Here is a 15,403-nt window from a genome sequence, read left to right as displayed (position 1 = left end):
TGAAGACAGTGGCGGTTGACAGCCCTACAATTAAAACAGTGTTTCAATTCCTCTTTCTTTCTTATCCTCATCCACATCCAGCAAGCAAAATCAGAGTTCACATAAAGTAGGATGATGGTAACATGAATTAGATAAAAAGTGGCCAATATCAAGGCAATGATGATAGTAAAGTAATTTTTACAGATAGATTAAGCAGTGTCAGCATTAGCTAGCTGGTGGCATTCATACTCTGAATCAGATAAGGTTTGGATATACGTTCCAACTGAAGTGCAGATTGGTTTTTGCACTCTTGGGCATGGTTGTCATTGGTTGGGTCAGCATCTAACCTAGATGTTCTGAAATTTGCTACATTAGCTGCTTTAATTGTTTCATTCAAACACAGTGTAGAAACATTAATTTTATGTAATCTTGACAAACAGGTCAACCATTATATGCCTCATCCTATTTTCTTTTCCATTGACTCCAATTGAATGCAAAGTGGGTGTGTCGAATAATGTGAGAATCCATTAGTGCCCATTTCTAATCAGAAAATTCTGTGCAAGTGAACCTCAGTAAATTTGTCAAGTAATGTATTTCAAAGTTATCACATTTTATCCAACTGAGATCAGCTGGTGGTCCCTGGTATTTAAGGAGAAAGTGAGGACTGCAGATGCTGGAGATCAGAGCTGAAAATGTGTTGCTGGAAAAGCGCAGCAGGTCAGGCAGCATCCAAGGAACAGGAGAATCGACGTTTTGGGCATAAGCCCTTCTTCAGGAAACTGATCGGTGAAGAAATGAAGGGTTTATTCTGTCTTTGACATTTTTCTGGAAAGCCATCAAGCCAGAAAAACAAAGAATGACAGGAACCTTACTTTACGTCTACCTGAGAGGGCTGAATAGTTTAATGGGAAAGACTGTACTGTTTGAACTTGCAAATTTATTCCTTTATTTTCTACTTAAAACTAAGAAGATATTTCAGATGTTTTACGTTTTGTGTAATTTCTGCAACGTTTAACTTTTAACTTTGTTCTTTCTTTCTACCTTGTTCTTAAGATTCTGTCCCTAGGTACTTGTACCTAAGGTAGCACCTTGTGTGGCGACGTTACACACTTTTCACTGCACTGTTGTACTTCAGTACGCGACAATAAAATCAAAATCAAAATGTCTCAACTGAAAGCTGAAATATCCAACAGGGCAGCATTGTAATGCACGGTCTGAGTATTAAAACTGCAACCTCTCCATCAAGATGTGAGAGTTCAGCCAAAGTTGACACCATGGACTAATTGATGACAATTGATTTCTGAGATTAGACAATGATTACTTTATCATTAAGGTTCCTGTCACATTGTTCGAGGGAGATTTATGGTACTTATTCATTTAACATTTCCCCTGATCTTATGAAAACGGATTTCAGAAAACGGCACATTCCTCTCTATTAAGTCTAACATTTATCAAGTGATAAACTCTCACCTTGATCTGCGCAAAAAGTATTCCCACAAGTAAAACATTAGCTTTTTGCTCCCTAGTTCATTCTTCCAACAGTTGACATTATGTCAGTGGAGCAATTAGAATAAAAAAGCTTTAAGGCACCAGGGAATGCCTAAGCATCTGCAAGACCAGTCATTAGTTGGGTGGGGAGGAACAGTGAAGAAAAATGCTTACACTAACTTACGTCTTGTATTACAAATTGAAAGCACAGATCAGCAAATGGCTTTCCAGAAAAATGTTAAAGACAGAATAAACCTTTCTTTTCATCACTGATCAGTTGGTTAAATACTAGGGACTGCCAGCTGATTTCAGTTGAAAAAAATTCAACAACTTTGAAATACATTTCTTGACAAATTTACTGAGGTTCACTTGCACAGAATTTTGTGAACAGGAATAAATGGGCACTAATGGATTCACACATTACACGACACACCCCCTTTGCATTCAATTGGAGTCAATGGAAAAGAAAATAGGATGAGGCATATAATGGTTGACCTGTTTGTCAAGGTTGCATAAAATTAACGTTTCTAAACTGTGTTTGAATGAAACAATTAAAGCAGCTAATGTAGCAAATTTCAAAACATCTAGGTACCCCACAGATAGTGAAATACTTTTGAAACACAACCACCTTTACAAATAGGAATTGGACTTTGCCAACATTTTAGTTGGTGGGCTAATCGATCTGTTTCAACATCTCCCTGACAACAGGAGACAAAGTGCTATTATAGAGTGGCTGTTAGCATAAGGAAGGCTCTAGAGTAGTGCTAACGTCACTGAACAAATCATCTTCTCATGGGAGATTCCAGGATCAAAGGGTATAATCTCAGAGTAAAATGTCATCCATTTAAGACAAGGATATGGAGGGTTTATTTATCTCTGAGGGTAGTGAATGTGTGGAATTCTTTACCACAAAGGGCTGTCAAGGCTGAATATTCAAGGCTAAAATAGACAGATTTTTAATCAGTAAGGCAATTAAGAGTTATGGGGAAAAAGCAGGAAAGGGAAGTGGAGAATTATCAGATTGGCCATGTACAGTAATCTCTGAAGCAGCACAGCCTACACCTGCTCCTGTGTCTTATGGTCTTATAGATCCACCTGAGACAACAGATGAAGTGTAAGGTTGAAACTTTGATGGGACACGAAAGTGTCAGTAGTAGGTCTACAAAGGAATGTTGTGCAGCGTGTACACAAATAAGCATAGATGAAACCATTCAGTTATCATCTCGATGTCAGTATTTTTGCATCTCCAGAGGAATACCATTTAGGTAACCAATGAGCAGTCAAATTGAATTTGACTACAGTATTGTCTCTTTTTTAACACCTCACCTTCAAAAATGCAACACTTTGCACGTTATCAGCTTATTCTTTGGAATATCTGAGACAAGACACCTTCCATTGAAAAAAAGGGCTTCCATTGAATGGCCAAAGGCGTTGCAGTGATTTTATAGCCAATGAGGCATTTTTGAATTTTAGTCACAACTCTAATGTAGCAATATCTGCATTCAATTTGTCCATGAGTTCCCACACATGGCAAGTGGTCAAATGCAAGATCACCTATTTCTTTTCTACATGTTGATGATTAATAAATATTTGCAAAGACACTCTGTCCATTTTGGACATAGGGCCAGTGTGATTTATCATTAAATCCCTACAAAGTGGAAACAGGCCATTCGGCCCAACAAGTCCAACCCTCTGAAGTGTAACCCACCCAGATCCAATCCCCTATCCTATTACTCTACATTTACCCCTGACTAATGTACCTAAACTACGCATCCCTGAATACTATGGGCAATTTAGCATGGCCTATTTACCTAACCTGCACATCTTTGGATTGTGGGAGGAAGCCAGAGCTCCCAGAGGAGACCCACACAGACAAGGGGGAAACGTGCAAACTCTACACAGTCGCCCAAGGTTCCGTATCACTGTGAGGCAGCAGTGCTAACCACTGAGCCACTATGCCATCCTTAAATTTGAATGTATTTTTCATTTCATTTGTGTTAAACTTGGATTTTTAGACTTTGGATTTTTCTCTGTGTTTGAAGAAACAACAGCAGAAATAGCTGGGAGAAATCCATCAGGTCTGGCAGCATCGATGGAGGGAAGACAGAGTTAATGTCTCAAATCCAGTGAATCTTCTTCAGAACTTGTGAGTGTTTCTGTAGCCATGGTGATTTTTAAATAGAATTTGTGAGTGCCAGTTGTCAGAACTAATGGATTTTTATTTATCTTCAGGGGCATTATGACCTAGTAACGTAAACTTCACGGTTAAGGCTAGAAATTACAGGATTTCTTTTTTTCTCCGTTTCATGGTAACATCTATAGTTTAGGGAGGAAGAAAGGTTGAAAAAGAAAGAGAGAGAAAGAGGGAGAGAGGGTGAGGGGGAGAGAGAAAGAAAGAAGTACTCAGTTTCAGTTTCACTTTTGGGGAAGTTCTGCAAATATTCCATGTGTAAAGTTACTTCCGAGAAGGGATAAAGTAGTTGTATTTGTTACCATTAGATAACATTAGAAAAAGAAACGAGGAATAGTTCCAGACCAAAAGTACTTGTAAATACTTGAAGAGGTTATTTGACACTGGGTCTGTTTAAGTTCAGATTTGTGATAGCTCTAGGAAGAAGCAATCAGATTTTTAGACAAAAAGTTGAAGTCAAATTGAACCCATTGAGGTGTAAGAGGAAGCAGTTTTCTGGTGTGAGTAATATAGAAGGGTACTGTACATTAGTTCTTTGGTACTGTACATAAGTATTTTGAGTATCTGTAAAGGAGAGTTTTGAGATTAATGGGATTATACTTTATTGTGTGTTAAAAATGTTTAAGATTGTGTTATACATAAATAGATTGGTTTCTTTTATTTTAACAGAATTTTCCATGCTTAATAATTTTAGGTTTTATTGTTAAAAACAAATCTGCAAACATTGCATGCTTATGTTTCAGTTAGCGATCACCTCGGTTAAAACCAAAACAAAATATTATTTATCAAGCCAGATTTCAAATTGGGATGAGCTGGGATCATGGAATTTTTACATCCACTTAAGAGGTCAAATGGAGCCAAGCTTTGACATCTTTTCTAAAACTTAGACCTGTGGCAGTGCAGCATAATTTTAATACTGCACTATCGTTCACTACATTGTCAACTTCACCCCTGTCAAAGTAATGGAAGTCGATCAACTATAGTGATGATGCATCATGCTAAAACTTGAGGCATCTTGTGGCATAGTGATAGTGCCCCTGCCACTAAGCCAGATGCTCTAGGTTCAAATCCCACTCGAAGACTTGATGGCTGAGGAAGGTGTGTCCACATCTAACCAAACAGGTTAATTATCAACTTGTCAGTCCTTCCAGCACATGTTGATGGCAGGCAGCAAGAACAGGGGAGACTCCTGATTGGTCAGCCATGTGATGGAGAAACTGTTGGCCCCTCAGCCATCACTCTTTTAGATTTGATTCCCCCACAGTTTGGAAACAGGCCCTTCAAGTCCACACACACACCAACCCTCCAAAGAGTAACCCACCCAGACCCCTAACAAATGCACCCTAACACTATGGGCAATTTGGCATGGCCAAATCTTTGGATTGTAGGAGGAAACCAGAGCAAACCCATGCAGACATGGGAAGAATATGCAAACTCCACACAGACAGTTGCCTGAGGCAGGAATCGAACCCAGGTCCCTGGTGCTGTGAGGCATCAGTGCTAATCACTGTGCCATCGTGCCTCCCTAGGCTGGGGACAAACCCAGGTCCTGTGTAAAGGTGTCCATTGCCACAGCGTCCTCAGTAAATTGCCACACACCACCCAGAAAACCATGAACTCCAGACTGAAATTACATGTGGCTTAGAGAAAGAAAGGTTTGCATTTGTGTAGCCTCTTTCAAGACAGCAGGATATGCTAATACAAAGTCATAGAGTCATAGGAATGAACAGCATGGAAACAGGTCCTTTGGTCCAACTCGCCGATGTAGCCCCATTTGGATGAAGCATTATTTAAACTGAGTCACTCTGGTCATGCATGCATTGGGCAACTTGTGCACAGAATAAGCTCCCACATGTTAATAACCACATAGTCATAGAGATGTACAGCATGGAAACAGACCCTTTGGTCCAACTTGTCCATGCCTACCAGATATCCTAACCTAATCTAGTCCCATATGCCAGCACTTGGCCAATATTCCTCTAAACCCCTCCTATTCATATAAATGCTGTAACTGTACCAGCCTCCACCACTTCCTCTGGCAGCTCATTACATACATGTACCACCCTTTGTGTGAAAAAGTTGCCCCTAAGGTCCCTTTTATATCTTTCCCCTTTGACTCTAAAGCCATGCCCTTTAGTTCTGAACGCCCCCACCCCAGGGAAAAGACCTTGTCTATTTACCCTATCCATGCCCCTCATGATTTTATAAATCTCTATCAGGTTATCCCCCAGCCTCCGATGCTCCAGGGAAAACAGCCCCAGCCTATTCCAGCCAGATTCAATTATGTTGAACGAGGGTATCATATGAATTGTATCTATTTATATAAAATAGCTGTTATACACAATTTTATGTGTTGAAATGTAATGTGCTGAGCGATCTAAAAATATAATTCACGCTTGTATGAAATTCTACAAAAGATATACCATCCCTGATGGGTTCTGCCGCTGGTGGGGGAAGAGTTGAGCTCCAAACTCGTCACAAACAGTCGAGGCAGAGATGGACAAATTCCTTCACTTCCGCAAGAATGAAACTTATAAGACATGTGTCATTCGCTCAGCGTTCAAACGAGAACACACCAACGAATTGCAATGATTGCGGGGGAGGGTGGTGTTCTTTCCAATGAAACACTGGGGGAATAAAAAAAAGAATATCAGAATAACATTTGGGGACATCGGGTTTGCCAGGGAAGGTCAGTGAAAGAGAAGAACGCTTGGAGTCATTTAATAAAAAAATCTGACCGATAAAGTGAAACTCACTAGCCCAGGGCGAATTCCAATTTTCACAATTTCCGGGGAGGTGGAAGCAGGGAGAGGGTAAAATGTAATTTGTTGCAGAACCTGTCACATTGATTAGGAAAGAATAGGAAACGGGTCTAATGCCACGCCTGTCTATGACGCTCCAGCACAGAGAGGGCTGAGGAGGGAGAACTGGCTTTTGAGCGTGCGACTCTTTCAGTCAAACCCCCTTAAAAAAAAGCGTGAGATCTGTGCGGAAGAGCCGGGCTGTCAATGAAAGGGGTTAAAAGACACAAAATGAAGAGGAAAAATAAATCTACCTATTAGCCCCTCACACACACGCGCTCCTGGAGGATCTCAAAGCATGGGACTGTGACCTGGAGCTGCTGTTAGGTGTTAAATGTTCGGCAATATGTGGTAGGAAATTTTTAAGGCTGTTTGTCAACATGTAAAAAAATGCGCGTGGTTTAAGCTGAGCGACAGAACTTGATCCTGCGTGAGGTCTTTCACCGTGTTCACCACGAAGGAGCAAAAACCATTTTTTTTGGAAGGGGGGGGAAGTCCACTTTAAAAACAAACTTCTCCTGAGCAAACTCGGTAAAGGTTATTGTTTTGTTTTTGATCTGTGTCTTGAGTGAAGGGTGGGTGGTGAACATGTTTCGCGTAGTAAGTGCGTGTGGTTTGTGGACAAGGTCAGAGTGAGTATGTGTGTGGGGGGCATGTGTAGATAGACCAGAGTCCAGAGAGGGTCAGTGCAGCTCTTACTGAGGGGTGCTAAGAGCAGAGGAGATTGAACAGAAATGTTCAGACTGAATGAAGTATGTGTAACCAGCTTTAAGATCAGTTGGTATAAGAACCAGAAAAGACTTAATTTCTTTTTTGTTTAACTCCGCGAATTGTGATGTGCAGTATACTGCCTGACGGGGTAGGAGAAACAAATTAATGTTGGAAAGGACAATGTGATAAATACTTCGCATGTTAATTGGGAGAAGAGGAGTGGGACAGGTTCCCTGATAGAATCAGTCTGGGCACGATGAGAAAGCGGCGAGTCACAGTCTCGGGATTGGAGATGATAAAATGTGTAGCCGCGATGGGCTGATTAGCCTCCTCCTGTACTTAATGCTTCTGTGAGAGGATAAAGGGGTGAGACTGTTCAGGACTGAGATCAGGAGAAATTTCTTCGCTTGGATGATAGTGAAGTTTTGGGATTCTCTGCCCCAGAGGGTCATGGGCAATCAGTCAAGTCTTTTCAATGTGAGGTTGGGTAAGGAGAGATTTAAGGGATACTGCCAGTGCACATTGAAACTCTGAAGGGGAAAATCACATCACCCGGCTTCTGTTTTTTTATGTTCTTCTGATAGGCTGAGCAACCTCCTTCAGTGCTGTCTGCTTCTCTGATATTTTGGGTAGACCAGCATTTCAGGAGTTTATTAGCAATCCTCTATTGAGATGGAAGCTTATTCTATCGGTAGGATCACTAAGATGTTTGATATGAGTTGGAAGACTTTATCCATTTTCATTTCAACAACTTTGACCCTAGATTTCCATCATCAGCCCAGCATCCTGATGTGTTTTTCCATGGTCTCCCTAATGCAGTGATGATTTCTTTAAAATCTTGCCATCGTCGCTTTGCACTCGAGAACACCAGTGAGCAAGAGTTGAGATTATCAGTTATATGCCCGTGGAATAAAATACAGGATAATAGAGCCTTGTGCGAGGAAATAACTTAAATTGAAGGGTTCGGGTTGTCATTAGAAGATACAAAACTGGTCCATGGATGTCTTTTCATATTTAGCATACACTTAGAATGGTTGACTTGTAATTTAAGTTCTTTCAAACGCAGTCTAATTATAGATGTGGATGAATTCCATTGCATGAATTGCAACAGATGAAGATAAGTAAAGGAATTTCCTTAGTTCAGTAAATGACTTCTAAATTTAATGAAGTGCATTCAGGGTATGAACAGTGGTTTCTGAGCACCAACCTGATCACACCCACTGACCACTGCCTCAGGCTGAACCAGGCTGTCTGCAAATCTCTCACTCTATTTCACCTTGAACTGAGTTCCTGAACCTATTTGTGCCTGTCAAACATCACTCGTCCCTGTCCATTCCTCAGATCATCTGTTCCTGAAATTGGCCAGCTCCCTCCAATCTACTCTCTGTAAACTTGTGTTTGTTCAAAACTCTGCTGTCTATACTCTGACTCACACTAAATCCCATTCAGCCATCTCTGCTGTAACCACTGCCTACGTTGACTCCTGACATGTTGATGCCTTGATTTTAAATTCTCATCCTTGTTTGCAAATCCTTTGTCTCTGTAGCCTGCTACAGTCCTGCTACTATCTTCTGTGATCTCCAGGTCTAGCCTTACTGATGTTTAATTGCAATTGTCTTCCACTGCCTTTGCACTGATTACAGCTCTCCAACTTTCTATCCCTCTCTATCTTCGTTTCAAATTTTCATCAAAATCTGTACCTTTGACTATTCCTAATATCCCCTATAAATTTGCTGACATGATGAGTTGAATGACCTCTTCCTGTGTTGTAAATTTCCTGTTCTAACCTCCTACATTGGCTCTGTGTCGTGTTTTAAACTATGGAGCAAGCTCCTCATGCTCTTAATTAATAATGCTGGTGCATTACAGCTGGTGCTTCATGAGTGCAGATGTTGACTCTCCTGCAAACTCAGTATTTTTACCATTCTGGGGCTTTCCTAGAATTGAAAGAATCTCAGGAATTCACAATCTCAGGTCGCATCAACTGATCTCTAAGTGTTTAACTCTCAGTAGTTCATATTTGAAGCAAATTTATTCTACAGACACCCGCACCAATCAACCACACCGCCCTGTGGCCCAACATTTCAACTCCCCCTCCCACTCTGCCGATGGCATGGAGGTCCTAGGCCTCCTTCACCACCGCTCCCTCACCACCAGACGCCTAGAGGAAGAACGCCTCATCTTCCGCCTCGGAACACTTCAACCCCAGGGCATCAATGTGGACTTCAACAGTTTCCTCATTTCCCCTCCCCCCACCTCATCCCAGTTCCAAACGTCCAGCTCAGCACTGTCCCAATGACTTGTCCTACCTGCCTATCTTCTTTTCCACTTATCCACTCCACCCTCGCCCCCCCTGACCTATCACCTTCATCCCTTCCCCCACTCACCTATTGTACTCTCTGCTACGTTCTCCCCACCCCCACCCTCCTCTCACTTATCTCTCCACGCCTCAGGCTCTCTGCCTGTATTCCTGATGAAGGGCTTTTGCCCAAAACGTCGATTTTACTGCTCCTTGGATGCTGCCTGAACTGCTGTGCTCTTCCAGCCCCACTAATCCAGAATCTGGTTTCCAGTATCTGCAGGCATTGTTTTTACCTACTGCCACTTAACCCTACCCCATCCAACTAAAGACAAGTCAACATTCATTGCAATGTAATTGGAGTATAAAAGTAAAAGTCTCATTCAAATTGCACAAGAAGTTAGTGCACCCCATCTGAAATAGTTAAAAATCACACAACAGCTAGCTACCTGATGAAGGAGCAGAGCTCTGAAAGCTTTACTTTCAAATAAACCTGTTGGACTATAAGCTGGTGTTGTGTGATATTTAACTTTGTCTGTCCCAGTCCAGCACTGGCACCTCCACATCATGGCCACCTGAAATACTGTGCAGATTTCTGATCTCTGTACCTCAGGAATGTGCCTTCGAGAAAGTGCAGAGAAGGTTCAGTAGACTGGTTCCTGTGATTAAAGAAAAATGGTTTATGAGGAGATAGCAATGCAAATGAAGTCTATTTATCCTAGAGTTTAAACAAATGAGAGTTAAAACATATAAAATCCTTAAAAATCCAACAGGATAGATTCTAGAAGGATGTTTCACATACTGTGAAGGTATACTAGAGATATACATACTAGAGATCGCAGTTTTCCGATAGGGAGTAACCCATTTCTGAATGAGATGAGAAGAAATGTCTTTACTTGAAGAGTTACAAACTTTTGGAGTTCCCTACTTCACAAAACCGTGGAGGCTCAGTTGTTGGGCATTTTAAAGTTAGACTTGTGCAAAAACTAAGACAATTAATGTGGCACGTTGCATTAGTGAGATACCATAAGAGTCCGTGCTGGAGGACCTTCAGTTCACAATCTGTATAAATAATTTGGTTGTGGGGACCAGTTGTAATATTTCCATGTTTGCCAACGACACCAATTTGGGTGGGAACTTAAGTTGGAAGGAGGGTACAAGGACACTTCAAGTGAACTTGGACAGAAAAAGTGAATAGACTAGAACATGGCAGATGTAATATAAACTGAATAAGTTTTAAGTTATTCACTTTGGTAGAAACGAAATGGAAAGGGAGACTATTTCTGAAAGGGAGAGAGGTTGGAAAGTGTGAGTATCTAAAAGGATCTGAGTGGTTTTGTTTGTGAGCGAGCGTGCAGGTGCAGCAAGCAATTAGCAAGGCAAATAGTCTATTGGCCTTCATTACAAGGAAATGTGACCACAGGAGAAAGATATCTTGCTGCAGTTGTGTAGAACCTTAGTAGTAAGGCACCTGGAGTATTTTGTACAATATTGACACCCTTATCTAAGGAAGGATATATGTGCCACAGCAATAGTGCAACAGTGGTTCAGATTAAATTTAACACAGAATTATGGATGTTGGAAATCAAAAACGAAAACAAAGTGCTGGAGAAACTCAGCATCTGTAGAAAGAAAAACAGAGTTAATGTTTCAAGTCCAGTGAAGAACTGAGTTTCTCCTGCACATTCTGTTTTTCATTTTGTTTCACGTGATTCATCCCTGGGGTGGCAGAAGGGAGATTGAGGAGACTAGCTCTTTATCGTGTAGAGCTTCAAAGAACTAGGGGGTGGTCTAGTTGAAACTTACAAAATTCTCATGGGGTGAGTCACGGGTAATGTAGTTAAAATGCTTCACTTGGCTGATAAGTTAATGTATGGCATGGTGGCTCAGTAGTTAGCAATGCTGCCTCAGCGCCAGGAATCTGGGTTCGATTCCACCCTCGGGTGACTGTCTGTGTGGAGTTTGCACGTTTTCCCTGTGTCTACGTGGGTATGCTCTGGTTTCCTCCCACAGTCCAAAAATGCGCAGGTTAGATGGACTGGTCATGCTAAATTGCCCACAGTGTTCAGGAATGCGCAGGTTAGGTGGATTAGCCATGGGGAATGCAGGGCGACAGAGACAGGGCTAGATCTGGGTGGGATGCTCCTCAGAGGGTCAGTGTAGGCTCAATGGACCAAATGGCCTGCTTCCACACCATCAGGATTCTAAATCTGAAATGGGCACATAATCTCAGAAGGGAGAAAGTGAGGGCTGCAGATGCTGGAGATCAGAGCTGAAAATGTATTGCTGGAAAAGCGCAGCAGGTCAGGCAGTATCCAAGGAGCAGGAGAATCGACGTTTCGGGCATAAGCATTCTTCAGGAATCCTGAAGAAGTCCTGAAGAAGGGCTTATGCCCGAAACTTCGATTCTCCTGTTCCTTGGATGCTGCCTGACCTGTTGCGCTTTTCCAGCAACACATTTTCAGACATAATCTCAGAATAAGTGATAAGTGGTAAATGAGGAGGAATTTCTTCAATAAGAGGATGGTGAATCTTTTGGAAATCTCTGTGTGAAGGGATTATGAAGACTTGCTCATTAACCGTGTCCAAGGCAAAAATGAAGGCATTTCTATCAATTAAAGGCACAATGGGATACATTGATAGTGCAGGAATGTGGCGTTCATGTAGAGAGGAGTCTTGATCTCATTGAATGGCAGGAGTCTCGAACTGAATCACTCCAATTTCTTATCCCTTTCTCCAGCTTCCTCCCTGCAAGTGCTTGCATGTTAGCACTTTCCCCTCCCTTTTTAATTTTAAATATACAAACAAAACACACTGACCAGAGAAATAATAAGTATTTATGAAGCATCATATCATTTCTTTAAGAAGTCCCAAAAAGCCAGAAAAAGCCACAGTGAATCGCTTTTGAAACACAATCGCTGTTGATGTTTTAGGACATTGTACCAACAATTTGCAACATGGGGACATGCCTCAGAGAGAATGTCAATAAAAACATGATCATTTGTTTTCTGTTATGGGAGAAGTGTTGGCCAAACAGATTCCCTGCTCTCAAACAGCGTCATGGGACTTTCTTTAAAGCTCTGCCAATATGCAGACTGAGTCTCACTTCATCATTTAATCAGAAAGGCAGCACTGTTAGCACTGGCTCCAGTCCGTTTCCTACTTTGAAGACCAGCAGTTGTACTTTTGTGTTGGAACTTTGTGGAATTGGGAATGAACAAAGGAAAAAGAACTTGCATTTCCACAATACCTTATCATTCTTTTTGAAATATGTTCGATGTTCTAGATACTTACCGTTTTTAAAGGAACTAGAGTTAGAGGTAGATTGTACAATATTAATACTTGGTTCTGAAAGATTTTACAAATTACGTACTTATTGTTCCAACTTTCTGTACTGTGCAGAAATTGCTGACTATCAGTATCGTTGGGAGGGACTTTGTATTAGATGCACTGTCCTGATTTTCAGACACAAGACATATTTAAGGTGCTCCACATTGTAAGCAAGTTAAAGAAAGTTGAATAGAAATCAGTTATATTTGCATCAGTTTATTGGATTGAGTGTTTTTTTTAATTCATCTAGTCCAAAATGTATTATTAGACTTTCTAATAAGATTTGGTCCAATTTTCTGCTTCTCATAGAGTCTCTACAGTGCAGAAAGAGGCCATTGAGCCCATCGAGTCCACACTGACCTTCCAAAGAGCATTCCCACCCAAATGCCCGCCCCCACCCCATCACCATGGCTAACCCACCCAGCCTGCAAATCCCTAAACACTATGGAGCAATATTTAGCATGGCCAATCTACCCATCCTGCACAGCTGTGGGAGGAAATGGAGCACCTGGAGGAAACCGACACAGACATGGAGAGAGTGTGCAAACTCCACTCAGACAGTCACTTGAGGTTGGAATTAAACCCACCCCCTGCTGCTGTGAGGCAGCTGTGTTAACCACTGAGCAAGTATTCTGCAAATTCAACTCACCTGATGTCAATCTTAAACATTTTGGCTTTAATCTTGCAAATATTTCTTTTTCAGATAATAATCCAATTTCCTTATGAACAGTTTGTCTGCCTCCACCATACTCCCATATAGTGAATTCCCCAAATACAACCAAGTACTGTGAACAAAAAAAATCCTTATTTCATATTTGTTTCTTTGGCCAATTAACTTAAATCTACACTCTCTGATGCTTAATCATTCCAACAATGGGAACAGTAATGACTTGAAAAACAAAGTGGAGAGATAATCTCTGGTCACTGTGTGCATTGTAAGCAACAATGCCTACACTTTAAGTTATGATATTGTTACACATCATGACCAGAGTAATTGTTCCCACCATAGTCTGTGATCTATTGCTGTATTGTTTGGATGACAGAAGCAACAGCATTACAAGGTCTGAGATGTAGATTGCTACATTCATTGCAACACTTCACTGCGAACAAAATTTTTTTTTGAATGTCTGTTTTCTTCCAGTCCCTGCTACCTCCTGGCAGGAATTGAGAAGATTTTAGAAGTCCAAATGCAGCCCGTATTGAAAGCAAACCATTAATCAACAAGAGCTCTTACGGGGGATTTGTGTGATTCCAAGTGTCTTTGTTGAGAAGAAAAGCCAGTTTTATTTCTCTCTATTGAATCAGATTAAATTTGCACATGTGCACAATGGTTATTTGTAACTTGGCATGATTATGTCAGGACAATCACACAGCATTCTACCAGTAAAATGAAGGAAGAGAAATTTCCATTTCTGTAGCACTTGTCTTGACTTCAAGATGCCCAAAAGTACTTTACCAGCAAGGAAAGACCTTTAGGCTGTTTTGTCACCATTGTAATATGGAATGCCAACTTGCACACAGCAATTTCTCACAAGCACCACTGTGCATCTTTTTTTTTGTTCTCCAGCACTTTGTTTTCATTTCAGATTTCCAGCATCCACAGTGTTCTGCCTTTCGAAGTCTGGATTATGTGTTTAACTCCACACTCTGGCCCGAGCCTGTGACTTTCCGATGTGGTAACAATCTAACTATAAGTCAAGCTCACGCTGTGACTCAGTTTCATATTGAAATGAAGGGATAGGTGCAAAAGATAATTTTCACTGGAGCATAGCTGGTTGAGGGGTGACCTTAGAGAGGTTTATGAAATCAGGAGGGGCATGGATAAGGTGAATGACAAAGGTCTTTTTCCCTAGAATGGGGGAGATTTAAACTAGGGGGCATATTTTTCCGGTTACAGGAGAAAGATTTAAAAACAACATGAGGGGCAATTTTCTTACACAGAGAATGGGTCGTGTGTGGAATGAACTGCCAGAAGGAGAGGCAGATGCAGATACAGTTACAACATTTAAGAGACAGTTGGATAAGTTCATAAATAGGAAAGGTTTAGAGGAATATGGGCCAAGCGCAGACAGGTGGAACTGGTTTAGTTTGGGAACACGGCATGGACTGGTTGGACAGTCTTCATGGTTGAGAGTGTAGTGCTAGAAAAGCACAGCAGGTCAGGCAGTATCCGAGGAGCAGGTAAATCAACGTTTCGGGCATCAGCCCTTCATCCAGAATGACAGTCTTCATGTTGTATGACTCTATCCCAAGAGGCTAAGTTGCAGGGGAGCAGAAATGCTTTTCCTGATGTATTGGATAATATTTAGCATTTGCTGAACATCAGATTACCTGGTCACCATAACATTGCCATTTGACGAGTCTGCTGTGCTCAAATTAGATGCTGCATTTTCTACATTACAACATTGAATTCAAAATTTGGAGATGCCGGTGTTGGACTGGGGTGTACAAAGTTTAAAATCACACAACACCAGGTTATAGTCCAACAGTTTATTTGGAAGCACACTAGCTTTCGGCGCGATGCTTCTTCATCAGCTACCACCTGATGAAGGAGCATAGCTAATGAAGGAGCGTCGCTCCGAAAGCTAGTGTGCTTCCAATTAA

General features: G+C 41.3%; 1 protein-coding gene across 3 annotated transcripts in view; it reads left to right on the top strand.

Annotated features, from left to right (window-relative positions):
- The first annotated feature begins 6,558 nt into the window (after positions 1 to 6,558).
- The window catches only part of p2ry1 (purinergic receptor P2Y1), a 36,853-nt gene continuing 28,008 nt past the window's right edge, over positions 6,559 to 15,403 (top strand). For 2 of the 3 annotated variants that reach the window (XR_006313474.1, XM_043702705.1), the window contains exon 1: positions 6,562 to 6,810. The gene's annotated coding sequence lies outside the window, so the exon portion shown is untranslated. Of the gene's footprint in view, positions 6,811 to 15,403 lie in introns of all 3 variants that reach the window. The other variant, XM_043702703.1, reaches the window with a different exon arrangement.

This window comes from Chiloscyllium plagiosum, chromosome 13, assembly GCF_004010195.1.
Source record: "Chiloscyllium plagiosum isolate BGI_BamShark_2017 chromosome 13, ASM401019v2, whole genome shotgun sequence".
Taxonomy (NCBI): Eukaryota; Metazoa; Chordata; class Chondrichthyes; order Orectolobiformes; family Hemiscylliidae; genus Chiloscyllium; species Chiloscyllium plagiosum.
Note: the sequence above shows the minus strand (reverse complement) of the source record. Positions and strands in the feature narration are given on the sequence as shown.